The sequence below is a fragment of the Ixodes scapularis genome, unplaced genomic scaffold (genome assembly GCF_016920785.2).
Source record: "Ixodes scapularis isolate PalLabHiFi unplaced genomic scaffold, ASM1692078v2 PGA_scaffold6__148_contigs__length_123643588, whole genome shotgun sequence".
NCBI lineage: Eukaryota > Metazoa > Arthropoda > Arachnida > Ixodida > Ixodidae > Ixodes > Ixodes scapularis.
The window spans coordinates 71,072,525-71,080,312 of NW_024609881.1; positions in this window are offsets into that span (position 1 = coordinate 71,072,525).

Consider the following 7,788-nt stretch of genomic DNA (forward strand, 5'->3'; position numbering starts at 1 on the left):
TGCGCGTTAGAATGCAAGAGACGCTCTAGGAGCCTCAGCTTTACTTACCATAAAAGTTGTGCTTAAGGTTGCCTCAGCGCTCACTTTTTTTTTAATATTACATGGGATTGTCACAGAAACACGACTGAACAATAAAGCTATTTATTACAAAAACATTGGTCTCATTGTGCAGCTAAAGCTACAAGCGCGAGCTAGTCGGCACACCTTGCATTGAGATGAGCCTTTTCGGCATGAGCACTACTTCAGCTTCAGAACCTTTCGAAGGTCTCATTCTCGCGGGCGTGCAGCCCTGGCTGCAGTCTCAAAGCTGGTTTACACATTTCTATCGGTTGCATTCACAACAACCAAAGCGAAAGCAACAACAATGTCACCGGGACAAGTGTTGGCCGTACACAACGTGACAAGCGTTGCGAGCGTCACGGTGGCTAGGCTGTTCTGGTCACTTCTGTTGTTTTGGCTGTTTTGAACGCTATTGCTGCAGATATGTGAACCACCCTTCAGGTTAAGGGGGGCGTGCAACGATATTGAGTACGAATGTGACTTGTTTTATATAAGCTTACTGGTGCTCGTGCGACAGAAATATGCTCTCACGGAAAGCTGAGATCAAGCAACGCCTTTGTCGCCACGCAATTTGAAAGATGAAAGCGCACGGTTTTTATAAATCTCTTCAACCCTTAACCACGCTAATACCTCAACACCATCGAGTCAATTCACTCCCTCCATTCCCCTAAATGCTTGTTCACAGAGCACCGTTTGTTTACTTTACGCAGAAATCATGGAAAGTTTAGATCGAATGTCGTGTGCCAGGCTATCTTTTTGAGCTGGCAGTCACGCTTAATATAAAGAACAGATGTTCCGGTTACTTGTACGTATGCTGTATGCATTGGTGACGCAACGCAAGAAATCGGGGCTGTGTGAACAAAAGCCACTGGATCCTGGGGAAGAAGAACCGATGCCTTCTTTGTCTGCTAGCCGGGCACAAACAGATACTCTACTTGCATACACACGACAAAACAACGCAAGGCGGTTGGCTAATCGGCCTTAGCTGCTATGGCAATCGTCATTTCATTGTTTTTAAATCAAAGCTTTCAAAGGGTCGTTCTGAACCAGTCGCGCGAAGATCGCTATGAAGCATCATAGTACGAGAAGCGTTCCTCGCGAATATAACCAAGCGTCTTTGGCACAGTGATTGCAATTTACTGATCAATCATGCTTACCTCCGCAGATCTCTTACATTAATATTGCTCTTTCTTTTTACAAGTTTCGAGACAAGAAAATTAGTTTTCAATGTTTGCAAGAACCAACGCCGCATGTGGTAGTGGTACGAAGATTTACGCTTTCGCCGGTGTGTGAATAGTAAAATCTCGGCCTACAAAAAAAACAAAAAAACCTCTATAAAGCTACCCATCACAAGCGAATGCATATAGGCTTACAAAGAATAAAGAGGGCACGAAGAAACTGCTCATTTCATGAACAAAAATGGTGATTATACGGAGAGCTCGGCGCGGTTTTCCCTACATCCAGTGACTTTAGATGAAGCTACATAGCGATCTTGACGCGGCTGGATTAGGACAACTTTCAAGTCCTTCGATGGTTTGAAGAAAAACAAAACGAAATGACGATTGCCATGGCGACAGAGGCTGATGAGTCAATCGCCTTTAGAGGTTTTGGTCGTCTGTATGTTACTATATGTTTGTGTCCACCCAGCAGGCAGGGGAGGCAATGGCGCTACCTCCTCGGATCCTGCGACTTAGAAAAAGATGATGAGCCTTTGGTCACCGCGAAGGAGGATCACCGGCGAAGCTCTCTAGGACACGACACAGACTTGACACGGAATTTTGAAAAAAGGTACGAACTATCGCCGCCCCGAGGAGCCGGAGGAAACTTGACATGCGCTATGGGACCGCCATCCGGCAGAAAGATACGCGCGACGGGACCGCCACCCCGCGAGAGCGGAAGGAAAGGAAACTAGGCACGCAAGTGCTTGGAATGACGACAAAGAGAGGGCGGTGCGAGCGCAGACATGGCCGACGATAATCTCAAATTTTTGAGATAATCTACCTGAGAGCCTAGTGATATTGAAAATGGTGCCTATTGATAACTGATCTGCTGAAAATGCATATCCAAGAGATGAGACGTATAAGCTTTTGCATAAAATGAACCGATTTTGCATCAAATTCAGAACCAAAGTTTTTGTTGACGCACACAAACAAAGCAAATATTTCTGCGTATGTTTGTACAGCCGGTAGTTAGTCTGTCTCAGTGGGCGTCTGGTGTTTCAGCTGTGGATGAGCAATTCAGCCAATGCGGTACAACCACTAGCCTGGGGTCTTTAACGGGCACCGCGCAGTAGTGATACATGACCGTGCGCCGGCGCGATATTCCTCCAGATACTGATCGAAACGGGCAGGGGTGGAGATTGAGCCCAGGATCCCTGGGCTCTGTAGCGCGTGCTTTCGGTCCACGTGCGAGGTGGTGTGCGCTAGCCCACTCAGCCACGGATCCCCCCCCCCCCCCCCCCCTTCTAATTGACTAAGCTCCATTGTACTGTAAGTGTTCCTCTTCAATATAAGCGTCCTTGACACTGTGTATGCACTCAAGTTATGGACCATGCGTATCCTATATCTCTTGCAACGATATTGTTCTTGCGTATTGTAAGACAGAAAAAGTACTTTTCAGTGCTGCCAAGCATTGACGTCGCTTGTGGCGGCAGTGCGAAGATGTGTTCTTGTTTTGGCAGGTGTGTGGATAGCAAAATCTCTTTATACAAGAAAAGCATTTATAAAGAAACCTGTCACCGTGAATTTAGAACGACTCACCAAAACTAAAGATATCAAGAAGAAACCTGAAGGAAGTCCAAAAGATCAACAAGCTTAAGTACCGCGAAATCTAGAAAGGAAAAAGAAAAAGAAGAAAAGAAAAAAGATGCGTTATGGATATATTTTTTTTTTTTTAGTGTTACATAGTTTGGCGCAGCCGACAGAATACAGAACATGCGGGTAAACATTTTTGCTGCTCGGAACCTTGAAAAATACTACTTCCAAGATTTCTCTACCCGCCCGGATGACAGAGCTGAAGCAAACTCTCGCTCAACAGCACCATCATCCTCTGATCTGGGAGAAGTGGCCATTGTTTGCAGACAACACGCAGTTTACAAAAACTCGAGGGAAATGGAGCATGCTCCACAGGCTACATTTCTACAATGCACTTTGCCGATAGCCAAGTGTCTCAATCCCCATCCGTTATTGAGAATGAGAATGCAAGAAACGAGTAGAGGAAAGTTGGCAGTCTGACCCGAAGACCCCAGTCGAGACTGTGTGCCTAATTTCTTTATGTTCGTTACATATTCAGATTTTAGTGAATGGAGTGACAATGAAAGCTGTTGTAAACACCGGAGCTTCCATTTCCATATTCAAGAAAGGCATGATTCACCCAAGTCACGTACTCAAAAGTAGGCCAGTCAGTGCTCAAAGCTACGGTGGACACACAAGACAACACTCAGAGGGGGTGGACGTGAAAGTCAAATTACTGTCTGACACAGTGTATATTCAAGCTTTGTCGACAGACTGGAGTGAGATTTTCTTTTGTCACCCATGACATGACATTAACGGCGGGTTTTTCTTTTGGATTGAATTTTATTGGATATAATGGGGGGCCCCAAATTAAGGGGGGGGGGGGGGAGGCGCTCGTTTGAAGTCTAGTGAGGGCATACCAATAGCTAGCTCGGCTGAGTCATATTTTCGAGTCCGCCTAAAATTCTTTGATGAATTTCACGCTTACAAGTACCGCGAACCATTGTTGTGGAACACACGAGACACGTGCCACGAGCGGGTGCTCCGCCGCCATTCGCTTCCGAGGGCCGCTCATTTCAGTGCTGCACCGCCATGCGCTTCTTAGGACCCCTCGAGACACGGGCCTCGTGCATTGGCGTATTTTACGTTATATGCAAGACAGAAGCAAACAGATCAAGGGGCTTTTGGTCCGCCAAGTGCCCAGCCAAGACTAGCCGAGTTCTTCGTTTGTTGGATCAGTTGAGTCCGTTGAGTCGGCGGGGGTGGGTCCCAGGAGTCCGTCTTGTACCTGGAGCACCAGGAGTTCGCCATGGTCACTTCGCGTCTTACACAGCCACCAGGAACACTCCCACTAGTGATCCAGTCTGCGTTTGGTGGTCTATGCGTACTTCATGAGTCCCTAATTGTCGCCCTCAACCCCAGCTGTCCGAAATCCCAACTCCTCCGGCAGCCCGTATCCACGGGAGCATGGGCTGAGGGCCCCGCATTTTAGTATCAGGTGTTCGGTTTTCTCGTCTGCTGCTCTACAGATAACGCAGGTGATTGGGGAATTGGTGTCGAAGAGTGACCTTCACGGCCTTTTCTTCAATGCCCACGTGACGGAGAAGAATACAAGTGTTATCAGGCGCATTTAGGGGTCGCACTCTACAACATGACTTGGTGCGCGCTGACGAGAGTCAAAAAACGTAGGCGTATATAAAACGGCGATACTCGATTATGGCAGCAGCGCTGTTAGATGCAGAAGGCAAGGAACATCTTCCTGCTAAAGCGAAGAATGCTTTTAGAATGAGTGGATGGAGCACCAAGGACATGGAATCAAACACCATTTTTATGACGAGTGACTTGAGTTGGATAAATATCGAAGACTTGTTCGGGTGCCTCGGACAACATGCTAAACAGCGGATGCCACAAAAAGTTACGCGATCCTGATGCCATGGCCAGCCTCTCGCTGAGCAAAACAATGTGAATTTTGTTTTAAAGAAAGTTTCTTCGTGGTATTATGTTGTCAGAGGTAAGCCTCGCCGCAAGTTACAGACCAGTCAAAAAATCATCGGAGAGGCTTCGTAAAGGGATACTGAATCGTAATGTTTATTCCTCAGAAAGGGCCGCTGGACCATTCATTGGGAGGCTACAAACCTCAAAACATCAAAAGAAATGCAATTGAGCGAAGCTGACAGGCCGTCTGACGTTACGTCAATGGTCTCACGTCTCGTCACAGAGGTCCTCCAAGCTTGAATGGGGGCAGAGGAGAAGGCCGAGAAGCCCGGTAACATGACATCAGCTTCGCTTAATTGCGTTTTTCTTTTGCCAAAACTACAGCCATCCGTTCGACACGGTGTTATAAAAGTGATGTTTTGGGGTTTGTAGCTTCCACTTGAACGCTCCCACTGCATGTTTAGCCGTAATTCATATTTCAGTTCAATGTCCCTTTAACCACACTACATAATGTGATATTTCAGTATGGAGCACACAGTGCTACCCTCTATATCTGAATCGCTCTCTTGGCGGCTCCAAGAAAGTAAACATGCCAGCCAGTACATATAGCCGAAAGAGTTCAAAAATCAGCTTAGGTCGTCAGAATTTAAAAAAAAAAAAGTTTGATTTTCTCGCTAGGGCTTGCTGCAAGGACTGAGGTATATACACTCAGAGATGATGTCTAAAAATAATGTTTAAATATTTTAATAGCATTTTAATCACTAAAACAAAACTTCCTAGTTGAAGGAAACAGAGACTGGCAAGTGTTTCTTTTTTTTTTTTGTTCACAGAATTGAAAACAAAATAAGAAGATAGCTACTTGAATGCCATCTGAATTCACTGCATATTTGTGAGGCTCCGCAGCCATTGTTGACCGCGCCTGCTAAACGTGCAATCTAAATGCCTTGGATCAAGCGTCGGCGGCTCCATGAACGCTCATGCAGCGGCTGCTCGTCAGGGCGACTCACTCGCTCTTGCACAGCCTTCGCAGTTGCTTCATGCTGAGGCGAGACAGCATATAGTGCCATTTACACATCCAAGATGGCAAAACCCTCAACATGTTGGCTCCGAGCGGCATTGTGATGATACCCGAGAGCTATTTCGCGTGTGGTCTATAAAACCTATATAATGCATGATGGCAAACCTGCCGATTGCTGCATAGCTTGGAGCCGGGAAGGTGGACATGCAGCAAGGCACGCAGCTGCAATTGCATCCACTTTGCCAGGTGTAATAGGCGTCCTTCTCACGGCGCCATGCTTTATGTCACGTCTGGAAGGCTGGCCCGTCACGCTCCTATTGCCCAGATCCTCGTCCTTGTAGAAGCACCGGGCCGTGCGGATCAGCAGCGCGAGTTGGACTCGGCTTTACCTATGGCCCAGTCGAATATTTCTTCTGGTAGGGAAACCCCAGCTCCAAGTAACGCTGCCAGTGTACACATAATCTTAGATAAACACGTGCTCAAGCACGTTTAAGTACAGGTAGATGGCCTTGAGGTATTTCCCACTGGTGTGATTACAATCCTCTTCCTCCCATGTATTAAGAGTGGTCCCAAGGTGGCAACATATGATGTCGCAGAACTGGAAGTGTCATGCTGTCGGATGTCGAGATCCTGGCAGTTGGTCTTCAAACTTCTAATGAATAAACCAAGCAGCACAAGTGCCGCTGTCGTCATGGCGTCCCAACTTGCGACCGTGAAGTGACTGTGGACTGTCGATGCTCCAAAAAGAATGGTGCGGTAAACACACCTGATGGCTAACCCCGCCTGAACCCCCTTGATGTGTTTGTGTTGGTTTCGTAAGTGGCGTCAAAGTGCCTGCGCACGAGGCCCGAGCAGCACTTGGAAGCAAATGGCAGCGTATTCCTGAAATAAGGCATTTGGCAGTGAGTGGCAGCACAGCACTCACTTCTGGCACGCGTCTTTTCCGTTTACACAATTAAGGCTGAACCGATGAGACGAGTGACGGTTACAGAATAGTACTACAGTAGCATGTTAATATGTAATTTATAGCCGTTATTGAAGCTACTTAGTTAATTTTGCGAAAAACAATCTACTCACGAATATTCTTTGTTTAGCTCTAATGAGTCTTTACTTAGAGTTACATACCTTGGGTCACGTGGATTCCGAAGCAAAAAACTTATCGCCTGGCGTTTTATGTATTTTCTATTGTTGGCGCACAAATAACACACCAGTAGCTTCCGTAGGACATTACCTGGGGATAGGAGAGAAGAATGAGACATCAGTTGGATCATCAACAACGCGGTCTATTAGTTCATTGCGAAAGCTTCCAAAATGAGCGGCGGACAGACTAGTACTATAATACACTGCAGCGTATACGATAAAGCGGTGGAAATCAGTTCATCGCAACCACAGATTGTTTCGTCAACATGCGACGTCTCATTAACAGTTCGTTTTATTGAAAAACTTCCCGCGTAAGCTTCAACCCCACACCTTGAAAGTCTTTCGCCGTTTTTTCGAGCACAGCTCCTCTGCTCTCTTCGTAACAAACTTTTTGTGTGTCACCTTGTTTGGAAGGGGAAAGGGGGTGTCGCCTTTTATTGAATTTCACGCTTGATTTGCGCACTTGGTAAAGGAAAATATGTTCCAGGAGCGCATGTCTACTAGACGTTTCCACGAAACGTCACAGTGTCGACGCAACGTGTGCCATGAAAAGTTGATTGCGGAACGTGTTTCGGTGTTTCCGTAAAACGTAATTCGACAAAACGGTACGAACCCGTGAAATTACATTCTCTCCATGGGAGAACACCTGACCTGACAGAAACTACTACGTAGAGAGCTCGTTCCAGGAACTCACAGCGAGCGGAGCAGCGTGCTGGCGTGTACCAGCCCGCTGCTCACGAAGTGGCCTTTGAGTAGAAAGCGGCTGAGTGTGACCACGTGGGACCGGCGAGACCCGGGGACGCTCGTAGCCGGCCTTCGGGCCGCCGCCATAAGTCACGTGGTCGACGTGACGCAAAATACAAAGGTTATTTAAACATTAATAAAAACGAATCATGAACATCA